This window comes from Argiope bruennichi, chromosome 7 (assembly GCF_947563725.1).
Source record: "Argiope bruennichi chromosome 7, qqArgBrue1.1, whole genome shotgun sequence".
Taxonomy (NCBI): domain Eukaryota; kingdom Metazoa; phylum Arthropoda; class Arachnida; order Araneae; family Araneidae; genus Argiope; species Argiope bruennichi.
The window spans coordinates 118,236,049-118,255,544 of NC_079157.1; the positions used below are offsets into that span (position 1 = coordinate 118,236,049).

A 19,496-nucleotide genomic window follows, 5' to 3' on the forward strand; every position below is an offset into this window, starting at 1 on the left:
TCAGAAGAATGTGAAAAATTTTCATATTCCGAAATTTACCATCTATTTTTTATTATATCGGTTAAAAAGCAGCATTCTAATTTAATTTAAATTTATAATTTTAAAAGAAATATAGACTAAAGATTCTAGACAGGACTGGTCTTAAAAATGTTGCGATCACATGACGTACTATTGACACATTTTGCAAAAAGAGAATGCCATCGTTTTTTTTTAATCCGAATTTATACATATCTAAATATTATTACCCGCTTTTTGCAAGACAAGGTTGACGAATACTTTGAATCTGGCAATGCTTGTTGATGGCTAGTGCCAAATATACTTAATTCTAGTCATAATCGGAAGTGTCATTATTCTTTTTGAAAAAGAGTCTAAATATATCAAACATTTTGAATGATGAAAAAAACACCCATCTAATTTTATTTTTAAATTTGTATGAAGTTCGGTGGAAAATTGGATTAAGGCACTAAGATTTTAAAATTTAATTTGCCCAATTTGCAGAGGAATAGGCATGAAACCTCGCATTAATTGCTTGCCAGAGTTTTAAATGGCGGTAGCGTGGAATCAGATTTTAATTCATTTTTGTTCTTTTTCCCGCCGCGTGACTTTCCTACTGTCATAGAATATCATCTATAAATAACATCTATTTTTATCTAATTCGAAATCAAATCTTATAATTTAAAAATATCTTGTCTATAATTGTTCTCGAGTATTAAATCTGTTCGTATACGTACATTGGTAGTTATATTAGTACTACCAAGTTTGTTCTTCCAACATGGCCGGAAGATCTTTGCTGAATGTCCTTGGTGCAAAGCAGATCAAGCCTTCCCCAATGATATTCCTAAATGTTTAACTGTTACTATTTTTGAGATTTTAAGGGATCCGCTTTTTTTTTTTTTTTTTTTTTTTAGATTTTTTAGAGATCTTTGGTTTTATGGAGGTGGTATAGTGCAGCTGTACTACCTGGGATCAGAAACAGCACCACCACCACCAATTTTCTGTACAGATGTTAAAGCAGAAAAAAAAAAAAAAAAAAAAAAAAAAGCAAAAAGATTGTGTCTTCGTCTGACCAACCGACTTAAACTTGCTTTGATGACCTCTTTAAAGCCCATAAAGTGCATTGTCAGAAAACATTGTAAAGCAAAGAGAAGCTGAAAAAAAAAAAAAAAATAATGATAGTGCAGTTCAAAGTGTAAACCATCGGGTCTCCCCGAAACTTTCTCGTACACTCTCCGATAAAATTTTTATAAGCATCCCACTGCATAAAACTGTGCACTGCAATTAGGGATTGCAATACCGGGATACCGAATACCGGTATTTTGAGCCATTTGTACAATTTCGTAATACCGGTATTCACAAGTTTAAATACCGGTTTTTCGGTATTTACTAGAAATTTTCAAAATTGTCTCCACTATATGCTCAGGTATCGCGAACATAGCAATATAGTATACGTTTTTGTTTTTATGTATCCCTAGCGGGCGAAATTAATTAGCTAATTAATGGCTTAATTAATTGCTTAAACCTAAATTAGCGAAATATGGATTATCCCTGAAAGAAAATATTGTATCCATAACGACTGATGGAGCAACAATTATGAAAAAAGTTGGAAAGTTGATTGGTGCAAATCAGCAGTTGTGTTATGCACATGGAATTCAGTTAGGAGTAATAGATATATTATATCAAAAATATAAAGAACAGAAGAATCCAAATACTGTGGATATAGAAACTTCGGATTCCAACTTTTAACCTATCAAGAATTGCTTCCTATAGTTTATAAAGTTCGAAAAATTGTTAAAATATTTAAACGTTCCCCTATAAAAAGGATATATTACTAAAATATATACTAACTGAAAATAGAACAGAATATATGTTAATATTAGATTTAAAAAACACGTTGGAACAGTTTACTCCTAATGATGGAACGATTTTTGAAACTGAGAAATCCAATCCAAAAAGCAATAATCGACTTAAACCTGTAAATTAATTTTTCAGATAGTGAATTCGACTTAATATCCAGAACTATATCATCTCTACTTCTAATAAAACTGACTATTGAGGCATTATGTCGGAGAGATTCTAATTTATTAACAGCTAATGCAACAATAAATTTCATGTTGCAGTCACTGAAAGAACAGCACACATTAGTATCTGAAGAATTATATATTACATTGAAAAATCGCACAGAAGAAAGGCATACCGAAATAGAAAATGTCTTATGGTATTTACATAATTCTAATGATTTTAAAACTGAAAATGAAAAGAAGAAAAGAAAATAACCAATTCAAATCTGATTAAGTTAGAGTAAAGTTTCTTAAACTTTTTTCCCCACAAACCTATCTACATTCAGAATTCGGTTCAATTATCGAAGATTATGTCACTACTGTCGATAGTGAAAAGAAATTGTCTCTTGAACAAAAATTAGAATTAGTGATAATATAATAATAATAGAATAGAAGTTTTGAATTTTAAAAAAATTCAACGAACCAAAATACAATACAGAAATCAGCTGTATCCAAAACCATCCGACGAGAAATCGATTTATTTGAAGATGAGGGATTTAGAGGTAAATACTTGGAAAAAGTATATCGCGCATTGCTAACAGTACCACCCACTGCCGAAAGAGCGTTTTCGACAGCTGGTAATTTTTACACAAAATTACTTTTCAGGCTTAATGACAGTACAATAGACGCATTATGTTTTTTTAGATCACATTTCAAAAATTTGTAATAGTACCACAAACTGAATAGTGATATTTACACTTTTTTGTGATTTAAATAAATAAGATGTTTCTTTACTTTTTTTGTGATTATATACTGTTATAATTTATAAGTTACAAATTATTTTTTGTGATATTTGCACTCTCTAACAAAACTGGCAAATAAAACAAATAAACACCTGTGTTTTCTTTCTTTTTCTAAAATTTCTAACACCGGTATTAAAACCGGTATCCCGGTATTAAGATTCAAAAAATACCGAATACCGGTATTGAAATTTTGGTCCGGTATTGCAATCCCTAATTGGAATCAAAATTTGAGATGGAACTACAGTTGTAGTCACTAGATAACATATTCATATTCATTAAATTAAATCTTTGCATTTAGGAATTATTGGATTTGTATTTATGCAAAAGTACAGAAAGGTAACTTTTGGGGAGATTTGATTCAAAATTTGATGATAATATATATTTTAGATACTAAATTTTATCTGCCTAACCTTTTGCGTTTTGTAACTATTGAGTGACAAAACGCATAAAGTCAGTCTGTTCTCGAACAGACAGATTTCCTATGAATTAATTTCGTTCAAAATTTGTCAGAAATCTACAAGTTTGATTGTAATACCATATTCTGAATTTCATCTATCTAGCTCAAAGCGTTTTAGAGTTATCGTGTTCGCAAATAGACATAATGCAAAAATATACTTTTCGAACTTTGAGAAGTCTAAAACGCGAAGGTTTCGCCAAAATCTATAGTTTTTTTGTCGATTACAATATTTTATCAATACTTCGCATACGAGAAAGTGAAAAAAAGGAACAATTTCTATTAATTTCTTAGTAATTAATTGAACATTTTATTAATTTTTTCATTTTCTCCTTGTCTTATAATATGTTATCTCTAATTTTTATTAATTTCCAAAATTAAATTTGAAATGTAAAGTATGCCGGAGATTTACACTACGAATATTGCAAAACATCAAAAACACTTATTTATATAAGCAACGCCATCGCCAAGACCGAATTAAAAAGAATATGAAGAAAGTTTAAGAGCAGCATCGGAACGATTCTTCCATCATGAAGAATAAATGGCGTAAATGACTAGTACCTGATACATGCGCAGCTTTGACAGTTTACATAGCAAATTGCATGTAAGAAGATAGATATATGAAGGGAAAATGAGCACTGGCATCTAACAAGTATAGCAATATATTATTTTGATGTAATAAAATGCAGCTCCATTTCATTGCTTTACTAATTTTTTTCGACTGAATCTGAAACTAAAGTGTAAATTTTTTAATATTCTTTTTTTTTTTTTTGTATTGAATGAAAAGCAGTTAAAAATATTTAATCATTAGTTTGTCTCTTATTTAAGTTCTTAATTTTGACATTTTACCTATTGCATGACATTTTACCTATTGTAATGAAATTGACGAACCGAAATTTATTAATTTATTTAAAATTTAATGTTATTTATATTAAGGGCGACCTGTTGATAGGTAAAGATGGCTGGGGAATTCAGCCGGTCTTTTCAGAAAGCCTAAAAAATTCCTCTGCAGTTCGATTGAAAACACATGGCCGTGAATAATGTGGGCGGGGAGGATTTTGGGGTTCGGTTCGTGGTATTCAATTTCAAGGGGTTTTCCGCTGTGACTGCTAAAAGGAAGGGCCATTGTACATCCCTGGGCTTTATTCGACCTCTTCCAATCATAAAAAGGAAGCAGCAGGAGGTCAGACGGTGGAGGTCGAATTCGGGTTGAAATACTTGCTGCTAGAATTTCCAGTGCCTGTGGATTTCTTAGTTCGAAAGCCATTATTTTTTAAAATATTAATCTGATACTGAAAGCAGTGTGGAACGTAGCTTTATTTAAGATTAGAGTAAGTACTTTATGTTTATTTCTTGGTTTTTGGAATGGATGGTGAATTGCATAAGAGGAATTGATGAAATACCATTATGGAGGTTTGAGAAAATGGGTACGCTTTGTATTGGAGTGTGGGTAGGGTGGGAGCTAAAGAGCTGGCGAATTCGTTTTTGTGTTTCGCAGTATGGATAGGAAATTAACCTGCTTAATTCGAGATGAAATGTTCAACTAAATATTTTTTTTTAACCACCCATGTACTGCATTATTTATTCGATTGGCATGCCAGTTTAGACTGATCCATTTTCTATTAATTATTCTACTTTTAAGCAGAACCTGACTAAGGCTATGGGGCAGTTGCCCCGGGCCCCCACATCAGAGCCCCCCCCCCTAAATGGAATAGAAAGTTTATTTTACGTTTCCTTCTTTAATAACTTTTTTAAAACAGTATAAAATTCGTCAGTTTTATGTTAGCTTCTTCATTTATCTATCGTATGAACACAAAAAATCTGTATTTCGTAAATCCATGGGGTCATTTCTAGGATGAAATTCAGTTAAATTTCAGCTAACAGTTTTAAGGAGTTACAATTTGATTTTTTTCTCCTTACAGAATAATCTGTTACGTTCTCATTAGAATTAATTATCATACTTGGAAAGAAGAAATTTTCGAAATCAGATGCCATGTATTATAAAATAATTTTTGTATCGGATAAGCATTGCGACTGTTTAATAATGAAAATAATTGCAACAAACAGAAGGTCAAATATTTATGAATGACGTCACTCTTAATGTTTCTTGAGATGTTTTCCATAATTAATAAATCTCTTTATTTTATTCGATTTTGATTTTATTTTTGTCGATTTTTCGCATTTTGGTCCGATATGTGATTTGCTTAGTTGAGGAGTGGTCTAAAAATTTGTTTGTATAACGGTATTTGTTGTTGTTGAGAGGAGGAGTTAAATTTTGTTGTAAGTGGGCACAGGAATGGTAAATTACATGCGGTATATAATATTTCTTTTTTCTCCATCTTCAACTATGATTAACTTCAAAAATGAACTAAACATTCCATCGTTATGTTCTCGCTGTAGCCTCGAAGGTAAATATCGTCCGGAATACATAATTTAATTTTTGCTGCCACTTCTTAATGTCTCATGATTCATTCATCGATTTTTAATTATAAAAGTTATTAATTCAATTCAGAAATATCGTCTTCTTGGCTGCCCTTCAAAATAATCACTCGGGTCATTTATATTCACGTTTTGCTGCGCCACTACTTTTTAATACCCTCACAGAAATGTCTAGACATAGAAAAAGTAACTTCTAATCCTTTTAAAAATTTCCAAAATTAAAGCAGATAAATAAATGAAAACAAAATGTTACTAATGAAGAAGTAAACGTCTTTTTATTTCATCTCATCCTATTTGGTATCGACTGAGCTACCACAACGAGTATGTCAGCGCACATGTGGGTGATGGATAATCCTCATGCCAGTGTGTCATAGAAATCTCAATATAGGTTTAGTGTAAACGTTTGGGCTGGAATCCTCAGTGATTAACTCTTGATGCCTTATACTTGCTGTCCAAATGTCTGAATGGAACAATCTGCCTTGTTTTACTACAAGGAGCCTTCTGGAAATGTTGCTAAATGTGCTTGACCACAGTGCAGCGAGGCAAGTGATCCATGCATGGTAATGTGCCCTTAATATATTTTTTTTGCGAGGTGCATTATCGCTTCGATACTACGTACCCAAAGAGGTGGACTTTAAGTGTAGGACCCATTGTTTATTCTCCACGTTCGCCTGATCTTAATCTGTATGATTTTCTTCTTCTTCAAAACAAATCTCATTGCGCGGATTGCAAGGTGTCGCTGCGGCAGACACCAAAATCGTAATTAGTATCTTCTGAGCGCAATCGAAAATCATTTTTACGTTATTATTATTTTTTGCTGGTCCTGCTTGATGTTCGCAAGTTTCGCTCTCCCAATATAGTTTACGACACTATGCTCCATTGCGATATTTGTTCCTGTTGATGTCTATTAACCATTTGCGCTGGCAAAATTTTCAGCCCATTCTTTTACGGTTACTGTCTGTCATCTATACGGAATCTGCCATCTGATCCATTGTAGGTTCACTCCCGCCTGTTTGCGTCAATCGGGAGCTTCCCACAAATAGGTGATAAAATGAACAGACATTAAAAAGCCCCGGATAACCACAAATGAGGAGAAAGAGGGCAAAATACGTTGGACTCAAGATGTGCAGGGGCCTTCGAAACGGGTGTAAAGCTCACAGCAAAGCTACACAAAGTATTGATGCCTTATCGAAAAATCGGGAAAAGATTTATATCTTCTAATAAATTAATTTCCGATCTAAGACTGTGCACCTGTAAATTGTGTTCCGGCAAATAATCTCAGTGGACGGGTCGTGAACTTCTTTTGACTTCGGTAACAATTGCCTGCCGTCGTGTACAGCAACTCGTTGGTGATTTTGTGACAAAAGCATTTTGACATGCATGGCACATATTTTAAATGCAAGTCGTTTATAGCGCTGTTTGTCGGTCCATTGACAGAACACCCTGTATTTTTAGAATTTATGACAGATAAGTTCTAAAACGTTTTACCAAGGAAATGGGTGTAGTGCGTTTTTTTTCTTTGCTTGATATTTAATTACATTTTTTAAAAACTATTACGAGGATTATATTTCCACTCTCCACACTTCATGCAAATGTTGGTCGCTGTAGGTCTAACTACCTGCCTGTTGTGTATAGCATTAACATGTAGACTAATCTTCATTTTTATTATTAGTTGAGATTAAAGTTACCAGAGAATGAGTTGAAACAAATTTAAATGAAGGTAGTAAATAATTTTTTTAAAGCCATAAGAGAAGAATCAATGCTGTATAGTTCTAGAAGATCTCTTGGAAATACATTTTTTTCGGCTAAAAATTCAGGAACATTAGACTTTCCTAGAATTGTTTTGTTTCTTGTGATTTTTTTTTTTTTTTACTTGCCTTTGTCATTTGGAATCTCTGAAGAATTTATATTCAGTAATTCAAAACAACGCAATGCAATTTTTAATGGCGTATTCATAAAGAAAGAAAAAAAAACTATTCATTCATATGCTCGTGAGATTTTTTTTTATTTTTCCACTGGTATCACTTATGATTCATTGTTTGATCATTTTTTATTTTAATTTAGTCTAGCGGATATTTTTAATGCGTCATATGAATATTAAAAAGCAGCTGCGCTTTGTTATTTTGACTCGTAATCCAATTTCTACTCGGCGTCTGTTTCATTTGCAGTACTCTCGACGATCAGTTTTTCAAATTGGTTTCTATTACTAAGGTTTGTAACAGATAATTTAGTGAAAATTATGAATATTAACCTCATTTAAAAAAATTATTTAGTACTATGCATTGCTATTAATTAGTTTTATTTGAAATAGCATTGCATCAAAAAAATTTGGAATGTCCTGTGGAAATCAAACTTGAAGTAAGAATTATAGATTATATATCTTTGGATTATAAGATTTCTTTTCTTTTTTTTAGAGTTTAGCATGCCTTCTTATACTTTCTTCGTTGTATACTGGAATTCTTAAATATTATGCAATTATATACAACATTTGATACAAATAGTGATATTTTTACATTTTCAGATCAAATATGAATTATTTTTATTGAAGTTTTGATTTTAGAAATATATAATAGATTTTTAATCCTGTCGACTAAATAATATGTAACATATTTTGGTTTAAGTAGAATGCAGGTTTGAAGACATAGACGAGACGTTGTATTTTTAATTCCGTTTTATTCTCTCTAGGGAGGCAAGCATGATTATTTACAAAAAGGCACAACGCAGCACAAAAACAGAAGGCAAAAAGGGCCGAACAAATGATCGCTCGCCTTATATAGCATAGGATTTCCGGCCACGCGCCGAGGGAATGAATGATCTTTGACACCTGTTCAAAGGTACCGAAGTATCACTCTCATTTGAAACGTAGTTCTTGATGGCGCATTATTTTTACAAAGGAATTAATTAAACCGAAAGTGGAATTGGATCACGAAATAAGAGAATATTTTAGAATGAAGTTACTATGGGCTAAATTAAGATAAAATCTTGGAAATTAATTAAATTGAAATTAGAATTAAAATATTATTACATATATATATATAATTCCTATAGCCGCTAACGGTTATGCTGTTTTGACAGAAAATAAAAAAAAATTGCCAAGGATAAAAAAAAATCAATTGCTATAGATCTTTCTGTATTTTCTAAGATAACAAACTTAAAGTATTGTAAAATAGTGAAAAATTCGAAAGGGTGAGTTAGAATATTTATCCTTAGAAATTAAAATAAAAAATAATATAGACTTTAAAACTAGAAAATAGTCAATAAACCCGCATTTATCCGTGAACTGAAAGGAATAAAAAAATTATCAAGTACAATATTAAAATGCGAGATCAAAACGAATATAGAAAAAAGCTAGAGGCGCTGAAAACGATACGAAAAGGAAGTTAAGCTTCTATGAATATGGAAAATGGAAGCCCTCGTGCTACTACCAAACGGGGCTAATGTAACAGTACTATAATATCACAACGAATAAAATTTTTGATTTGCTCCACAAGCTTTTACATTAATTTTCATACCCATATTTTTAATCACACATTTTTCTTCTTTTTTTAGTATATTATAAAAATTTTTATTTTAATTATTCCATTAAATTTTGTTTCATTGTTTAATCGTATTCTAATGGTGATGTTAATTTTAAAAATCTAATTTCTGTATGAAATTCAGAATTCCGTAAAGCAAATTTAGCTGTGAGACTTAATACTCGAGTATTTTAAAAGTGGTTTGGAATTAGTAATATACAATATGAATAATGATATTTCTTAAAAATTGATATTGTATAAAATTTTAAGCTACAATCTTAATATATATAAATTACGTGTCACGTTGTTTGTCCGCGATGGACTCCTAAACTACTTAACCGATTTTAATCAAATTTGCACTCCGTGTGCAGTTTGATCTAACTTAAAAGATAGGATAGCCCTTTTTTTGAATTTTTAATTAGAATTTTAATTATTAATCAAAAACTAACTTTCCCGCCAAAAATCATTTTTCCCACCGCCAAATGAGTACGGCTTCAGTTTTTTCCCCCAACAGTCATGAGGCTAGGCTTAAGATTTTTCGGCTGATTATTTGAAACGATTCTATTTATTTTCTTAATGTTTCATGCATTTAAAATTAAACATTGGTAATTAATTGATCTTTCAGATTCATTCTTAAGTACTTTTGAATTAAAATAAAACAAAATAAAGGAAATTAAAAATTTCTAATCTGCATAGCGTTACCCCAACCGGCGTAGAAAAACTCACGCATTTGCGTTACGTTTCGAATCCGAATGTTCGAATTATTTATGATCCTATCCGAAAACGTTTCTCAGGAATAAGATATCATTTTCACCAATTATTTTTTAATGCATACAATAAATTTGATACGTTGCAACGGATAAAGTATCGCGATCTTATGTTTGAATTTTGTATCACTGTGCACGGTGGCAATTCTCAGAAATAAGATATTTTATTTGAAAATGATTAATTACAAACGTTTTAACGGATCACTGATTAATATAACATACTAAAATTCTGCTTTTTTTAATTATAAAGAAGTTTGGAAAAATACTTGGAGGTGCACACGGATAATTATTACTTTTCGTTTTCAATGAATTCCGATTCTTTATCTGACTGTTTACTAAGAAAAAAGTTGTACGGCAATAACATTTGTTACCTTCATTGAATTTTCAATTGAATGATTTTATTTCTTTTGTTAAGGATATCGTAAAAAAGGTAAGTGAACGAGCCAATAATAAGTTCCTAACTCCTTTGTATGCTAAATGAAATTTAATCATTTTTTTATATAAATTATTGAAGATATGATAATAAAAAATGGTTACAATAATCGTGCTTTATGTGGTTGTGCGTTATCACACCGTTCTGATTGAACAATGTTAGTTGTTTTGCATGACATCAATTTCACAGCAGTAGGATTCCGCTGTTTGATTTCGCCTGGTTGTAGGAAAGAATAATGAATCATTCCTTTGGCATTCCACCATGTGGTAACCATATTTTTTTTGATGAAATTTCGTCTTAGGGGTATGTCCTGGGGGTATATTCTTATCTACCCATTTGCTTGATCATTTTCGATTATCATACGAAATCCACTTTTCATCTCAAGTGATAATTTGGAGTAAAAACGACAATCGTTTATTGCGAAGCAACAAAACACTTGCTCTTGCGGTCGATCATCTGCAGTTACTTGAGTTCGTACAGCACATTTGTTTCCATTTTTTTTACTTTATTTTTTTAGTGCCCCCCCCCGCTGGAGGCACCTTGAAAAATAAAATAAAAGAAGATGAGAAGCTTCCGGCATGGTGGTTGGTTTTCGCCGCTGTGGAGGGTACGCGAAAAGGTGGAGATCTGGCTCTTTCCATCGATGACGGGACGTACTTCCTGAAGGGAGGATTGTACCATGGCCGGTGATGGCCCTTAGGATTCAACCGCAGTTCCCGCCAGTGGTGCTGTTGCGGCGGTCCGGTCATTCAGTTATTTTATCTGGGTGCCTTCGGGCTGGTCAGAGAGTCAGTGGTATGTCTTTATTACGCACATGTTTTAATACAGCCGTAAGGCTAATCCCTAGTTTTGACCCAAGTTCACGAATAATTGTGTATGGATTGGATTCCACAGTCGTCCATAATTCTTCATCATCAAAATGGGCCAGTGGTCTTCCTCGAGGCTCGTTGACGATACTCAAATTGCCAGTACGAAATTTTTGTCGGCGTCCTCGCTTAGGGGCGACCCCTGATCTGGGCGTTTTGTTTCGGGCATGGTTTTTCTTTACCATTGTAGATGTGGGAAAGAGCCTCCCTGTAAAAAGGGGCCGTGCAAGCGAGTGTCTGAGTGTCATCTTCATATGAGCTAGAAAGTGCCTGCCCTCGGGTGCTCAGGGGCCTTAATAACACTTAAAAGCTACTGCACAAACTTGGCTTAAAATCGCTGACTTCGTGATTAATGTTTCTGAAAGCGTGAGCTGCACGATGATTGAATTTGAACTCGTACAAGAAAAGTAGTTGGAAATCGCGTTTCGAAGAAAAATAAATAAAAATGAGATACAAATACGAAAATTTTTTTTCGAAATGAGAAAGAAGAATACCTTCAAAATTTATAAATAAAAATATCGAACGTACGTTGCAATGAATCTCTCTCTCAATCGCAGCTGAACATAGACTAAATTAAAACGCCCGTTTCATAGTTTCCAACCTAATAGCAGGAATTGGAAGGCTTTAATTCTATTATTATTCTTTCGTGAACTACTTCAAATTAAAAAAAAGGAAAGATATTCATTTTTTGTTACGCATTCATTTATTTTGTGGCATTCCCTCCCCCAACTTTACGTGGATAATTTTAACCCATTTACTACCATTTTTTTGTTGAAATTTTTGGCCGGATAAGTTATATGTATGCACAAAAAATTGTGTAACAGTATACAGTATTTTCCCGAGTATCCGGCCTAATGTGGCAAAAGGACTGAACGGAAAGCAAAAAAAAAAAAAAAAAAAAAAAAAAAAACCCGGAGTTCTGTGAATTCATTTCTTTGCCCACCAGAAGAAAAAAAAAAAATTTAAGCTAAAACTCACTGTTATAATGCGTAATTTCCCATTTCTTATAATTCTAGCCCTCGATTTATTTCAATGTGAACACGACCGCGACCCGGTGAATCATAGAAGCATTTGCCGGTAACGTGTGGAGTTAAAATAGAAGGCTCTGTCCTGGTAGTCTAGGTATGTGTATATACGGCACTGCACGTTTCAAGAATTTATTAGAGAAAGGTAAGTTAAAGGATATAAATGTTCACATTTTAACATAAATTCTGTTATGCCTATTTGAATGTAGGAAACATAAACAAAACATTGACGTAAATCGTAGGCCTGGTTCTTAAGAAAATTGAACCAAACATTTTATTTTTCACCGATAAATGGTTAAACAGATATAAAGTAACCCTAAGATAATAATCAAGGAGCTTTTTTTTCCCATTCCCCCGCTGTACTTTTCCTAACTCCAAAGCTATGTTTTTTGCTGTTACACCAGAGTATAAAGAGTAATCGCTGTATAGCGCGTAATTTCTCCTCCATAGTCATTACAACTTTTTTTTTGTTTATTAAAAACACACACACACACACTAAGCATTCCAAGAACAATTTACGAATATTGTATGTACTGTGCAGTTATAATCAGGAACAGCGGCAACAAATGAGGTTCGATACACACTTACAAAACAATGAACAACGAGCAGAACGCTGCTCTTTTCCTGTAACAATTTATATTTTGAGCACGACACATAGGAGGATCGTAGCTGACGTCCGCTCCCAATGTTTTGGCAGTGTTGCAACACCTCCTTGCCTTCCTCATTTAATTACGATAATAGGAAATGAAGCGGCATGGTGCGGAAGCTGGATAATAGCGAACCGGATACTCGGGAGTGTACTGTAATTATATTTTGTTTTAAAATATATTTGATATTTTTGAAAAAGGGTGTCGCAATAAAATGATCAATAATAATAATAAAAAACAAAAGACTTGAGTAAGCAGTTACTGTAATCTCTAAATTGCATGTGTACGATATTTCATTATAATATAAAAACCAAACTAAAAATACAATGCTTCAAAAATGACAATTCTATTCCATTCAACTTACAGATGAGTTTCACATTTGTTCGCTTGTTGTGAAGAAACGAAGCACAGAATACACACTTTCTGTTACACCCAATGTTAACTGATATATATAAAATAGATCTAAACAGTTTTGGCGCCGGGTGGTGTACGCAAAGTCCCCAAATTGGTATCATGGCAGTTAATGGGTTAATAATGTTAGTTACTCACCATCGCCTTGAAACAAAAATAGCATTTGATTCATTCAATACTTACTGTCTCCTTATGGTAGCGGAGTTTCTGTTATGTAAACTTTGCCTTTTCTAATTAACTTTCAGTAATTAATTACTCTTCTAATGATGAAGATGGAGGTGTGTGTAAGTCTGTGTCTGTGTGGGCGTTCTAAAGCCAGACCATTTGACCTGGAGTTAACCAAACTATGCACTTATGTACTTTAAAGGACGGGAATGTGTGCCTCGCGGTGATGCTAACCTTGCAATGATATAACATTTTTGTAACGTTTTGGGTGAGTTGAGAGCAAATTGAACCAAGTTTTTTTGATTCTGCACACACTTCTTGAAGTTAGACTTTTGGCCTTATCTGATAAATTGGAATCATCCAATTGTTCTTGCTTAAGATGAGCAGCAATTTCGTCAGACTTCGATCAAATAATATTTCATTGCACTACACAGGAATTATACTTAATGTTTTCTACATTTTGAAAAAATATTACATCATAATCAAATGCTGTAAAATCTGCCGAAGTAGCCATTTTTGTAGAGCGGTTATCTGAACGTTGAAAGATGGAAAAATGGATCCAGAAACATATGATCTATGAACAGAACCAACTCATCCAGAGATCCAGAAGTGGTCGCACGTTTGACAGCATCAAACGCTTTCCTTTAATTTCCGTGACCTTGAGTGTTTTACTGTCTGAAGGGAGGGACAACAGAATAAAAAGTGCTTGGATGCAAAAGCAACACCGGAAGTCAAATCCGTATTAAATCATGGCTGTCGAGAGACGGCTGTCATTAAATATCACTTTCCCAGTGTAGAGAGAAGATAAACTTCGGCTTCTGCTTTGGTGGTGGTGGTGGGGGGTTCAGTCGTCCATGATCACGTATAAAAAAAAAATTACCCTCGACGCTAGCATTTACTTTGAATGATGTCCAAGCTTGTTTTTTTTCTCAATCTAGACCAGTATATAGAAATCTTGCGACAGTATGATAACGAAAAAGCGGTAATAAATAAATAAACTAAATCGCTCAGTTGAGTGAATAAAATCATTGAAGAGGAAATAAGCATTTTAAGAGCATGGACTTTTTTATTTCGTAGCTTAAAGAAAATGAATATATGTGAAATTCTTTTAGAATGATTCGCTGAAGTAAGGAAAATTTCTGTTAATAAAACAATATTTAAGGGGACAGTAGACTATGAAATAAGCAAAAATGGACGGAGGACTTTGAAATAAGCAAAAATGCACGGTAACATGAAATTTTACTTTTATCGTTTCATCACCTTAATATATGTTTATATTCAACTAAAATAGTATAAAATGTATTGCTCATTAAAATAAATATCTGGATGCTTGAAGGAAGAAAAAGTTCATCTTATGACTTTTTTCAAAATGATATTGTAATTAGATTGAAATATCTTTAAAATGTTCCAGGTGTCTTAATTTTTGAAGAAATTATTAAATAGAATTGATAAAAATGCCTATTAAACATTAAAAGAAAATAGGTATCTATTTCATATTTCGAATTTTTTTAGATAATTACAAGTCAATTTTCGTTCAGAAAAACATAAAATTCCTAGGAAAATTGAATTGGTCTGCATAAAAATATTTCTAAAAAATTAATAGGAATTACAAAATCATATGCAGTTTTATCCCAAATAAATTTATATTAGGTAATAAAAAAAATAAAAATTAATTTGCCTGGAATATTTTGAAACTTTTAAAAAATTACATAATTTTTCAATTTTTTTAAAAAATAATGTATTTTGTTAATTTTTTTAAAAAAAATCTGATGTATTTACATTTTAACCATATATGCATAAAAAATGTCATAACCCTAAATGAATAAATAATTCGAAAAAGTGTCTATTGGAGTCGACCGTCCCCTTAGACATGAAAAGAACGAAAATTGTTGGCGTTTCGGCCATCGTTAGGTTGAATTGGTTTGATAGGTGATGGCTTTAAAGCTGCAAAATTTAAATCACTATGTCGCAGTTTTCTGCGAAATCGGGGAAAAAAAATGAAATTGTATTTTTGAACATTGCTCTGCAATCAATTGTAAATATAATTTTTCATTAAACAATATTTTTAAAAAAATGTTATATCAGAAAAAAAAAATGTATTGGCGCAGGCATGAATGAATCAAATTTTTACTTCAATGCGTTGGTGAGTAACTAACGTTATTAGCCAATAATGACACGATCGTCGCTGGCGTCTCGCCTGCATTAAGTTCTCTGTTACGCGCAAAATGAAGTTTCCCTTTTAGAGAATGGCACTATGTTTAAAGTAAACACATTTGTATCTTATTTATTTATTTATTATTATTTGAAAAATCGTTGAATCTTAATGTTCACTGTGTCAAAAATAATGAATCGTGGCTTATTTTAATACTGTTTTTTCTTCCGATAAAAAAAACAACAACGATTTGAGAGCAGCCTATTTTGCTCGGAATTCAATATGCTGAAGTTTCGCTGTATAACAATTTCGTCTTCGGCAAATGCAAACGTATCTTAAGCCTTTTCCAAGAAGATGTCTTTTGCTCGATTGGTATGTTGTCACTGCTTTTTCTGTTTTCTTAGAACAGTCAGCCTCAATTACTCTTCTCCACACCATTCCATTCTTTTCATTCTCTTTATTTTAGGCCGGTCATTCATAAGCATTTCACGCCACTTCCACTTTCTCGGCAAAATCTTGCTATAGTACAAGATGTATTTAATTCACCTCAGTTAAAAATGACAGAAAATAATATATATATAAATGTAATTAATTTCCAAAACTTTACCTTTAACTTCATTCTAAAATATTCTCTTATTTTGTAATCCAATTCCACTTTCAGTTTAATTAATCCCTTTGTAAAAATAATGCGCCATCAAGAACTACGTTTCAAATGAGATGATACTTCGGTACCCTTGAACAGATGTCAAAGGTCATTCCCTCGTCGCGTGGCCGGAAATCCTATGTTATATAAGGCAAGTCATCATCTGTTCGTCCCTTTTTGCCTCTTTGCTTCCTTCAGGGTTTGTGCTGCGCTGCGTTTTCTTGTATATAATCATGCCTGCCAATCGGAATAGAATAAAGCGTAATTAAAAATACCAAGTCTCTTCACTGTTTCGAACCTGCATTCTACTTCAATCAAAATATGTTACACACACACACACACACACACATATATGTAATGATATTTTAATTCTAATTTCAATTTAATTAATTTCCAAGATTTTATCTTAATTTAGCCCATAGTAACTTCATTCTAAAATATTCTCTTATTTCGTGATCCAATTCCACTTTCGGTTTAATTAATCCCTTTGTAAAAATAATGCGCCATCCGTACTACGTTTTAAATGAAAGTGATACTTTTACCCTTCAAAAGGTGTCAAAGGTCACAAGTGTATTGAATTGGCGCCTGGCCAGAAATCCAATGTTATATAAGGCTAGTGATCATCTGTTTTGGCCCTTTTTTTCCTCCTTTTCTTACTTCTGTGTGTGCCGCGCTGCGTTTTCTTGTATATAATCATGCTTGACACTCGGAATAGAATAAAGCATAATTAAAAATACCAAGCCTCTTCACTGTTTCAAACCTGCATTCTACTTCAATCAAAATATGTTACATATATATATATAAACAAGTCTGTTTTTTTGGATAGTGGAAGGCGGAATTGGGAAGGTAAAAGACTTTCAATGCCGAAGGACCGTTACTTGACGTAATGCGACTACGTTTGGGATGAAGTTTTATAAGAACATTTGAAAATAGTTATATTTTTGAATATTTTTATAAAAAGATTGAAGAAACATCTTTGGAACCAAAATACACTTGTTATGTGGCAAAAGTGTTTTAAAAATTAAAGTGTAAAATAGATTTTCTGAAGAGAGGTATAAAGCAAAAATCTACTTTAGAAGTTTATCAAATGATGTGCTTAAAATTTTGAAAATAGCTTAAGAAATATATTATCTAGTTCCTAAACTAAAAAATGAGCTGTGTTTCTATCCATTCTTTGAATATTGGGATTCTATTGATAAATAATGAGAAATTTTCAATATAATTAAAAGAATTATAAAATATATGTAAATAAGTAGATTACATATTCCGTAGTTCAGGAACTACAGATCATATTGAGAAATTATCATGCCAAATTTGAACCAATCATATGAATTAGGTTTTAAATTATGAGGTTCATCGTAAAAAAATTCTGTCAAAGATTCGAATTTGAGAAAATAGTATCTATAAAAGTAAAATAGTAGCATTAAAACGAAACGTATACAAATGCAAATATAAAAATGAGTGTAATTTCTCAAACATTAGAATCAGAAACAAAATTCTAATGGTTTTGTGCAGAAACCTGTTCAGACATTAAGAATATTAAATTAAAAAAATTGTAATTTCCCCCAAAAAATCGACTTTTTTGACGTAGTCACCTATTAGTTGGCATCGGGGAGTCTCTAATTGGCAATTTGCAATGCAGATTGTTCGTTTTTATGCTTATTTTTGTACGCTTTCTGTTAGCTTTTGTAATTGGATTTTTCTGTTTGAAATTCTCATGTGTTCGAACAGATTTTAACCCTTTAATTGTATTATTTTCCCTTTACCTCATTCTCACTAGGAGCCCGTGAAATACTTGATACGTTTATGGATTCTTCGCCATTTTCGTATCGAATTATTACATCAGTAGTCGACTTAATTTTCGTTATTACTCTAAAAGTATGATTATTCTATGCACGAATGGCATCTAGTGAGCACATCTAAAGGGTTAAATACCACTTTTCGATATTCGGCAAAAGAGAGTAAGTGATAACATATGATTGTTCTCCTGAAATTCTTAATGGATGATTTAACAAATGTAGATGGCGCTATGGACATATATAAACTTTTGCAGGCTCGTCGCTACGCCACTTAATGAATCTGCATTTGTAACTTAATAAATTGAATTATTTCCGTGTCATTTTTTTCCAGTTTTGGAGAATTTAAATAAAACAAATCAGAATATCCTTTAATTTATTTTTTAAACCCAAAAAGTCAATATAAATAAAATAAAAAAAGAAGGTACAATTCAGTTGTAGCGGTGACCAAAAAGCGCCAAGAAAAACATTACGCCGGATTATAAAAATATACTCAAGTGCATTATTATTTACTATAAAAATTTTGAACATGCGATTCACATGCTATATAGTTTTCAATGGGCGAAATTTTTTCTTGGCGCCTTTTGGACGCCGTTACAACCAACAAGTACCATAAAAAGTATATTTTGGCAAAGTTAATAATTTTCGTCAAAAATGTATTAATCCTTTCATTAGCCGCTGTTTTATTCAAATACGGCTCTCTAAAATACTCTGAGAAGTGAAAAATTGAACTATTGATAGATTTAATAGATTTCGTCACCAGCAGAAGTAATCTCCCTGAAACTTTCTCGTATACTCTCAAATAAATGTCCTTGAGAGTAGTTATGTATGCAAGCTTCTGAAACAAAATTTATAAAACAGTCCTCAAGACGTGAAACAAATGCGTCTGAAACAGCGTTAGCCAAATTCGTGTGATTCAACGAAGAGAACATGTTGTCTGATGGCAAAGCGGAGAAGCATTGCTAGCTCAGTTGGTTAGACCGCTGAAGCCAAGATGAGGTTAGCAATATTTTTCAAAACAGCGTCAGCCGAATTAACGTAATTCACCTGTAACTTAAGAAACAATGATAAACAAAGAAAGTGCCGAATAAAAACACACGCATTGCAAAGAAATGAAAGTGTAAACAAAAGAAGAAAAAACTCTCGAAGGACAGTGCAAGTCATTTATTTGTACCGAACGACGAAGCAAAATTAATATCTAATCGTTGGGGGGGGGGTGAAGAGATCACGAGCGTGAGCTTTGATCGAGGGCCTAATAGTGCGCGTTCCTTTTTCTTCCAAGGGCGAAATATTCCTAAAAACACCTATCGCACAATTAGGAGAAGGTGGAAAGTAAAAAGGAATAAAAAGAAAATTATCGGTCGAAAGTTTCATTTGGCAACT

General features: G+C 32.5%; 1 protein-coding gene across 2 annotated transcripts in view; it reads left to right on the top strand.

Annotated features, from left to right (window-relative positions):
- Positions 1 to 19,496, top strand: part of LOC129975163 (uncharacterized) — a 78,539-nt gene that overhangs the window by 13,686 nt on the left and 45,357 nt on the right. The gene's annotated exons all lie outside the window — the stretch shown is intronic.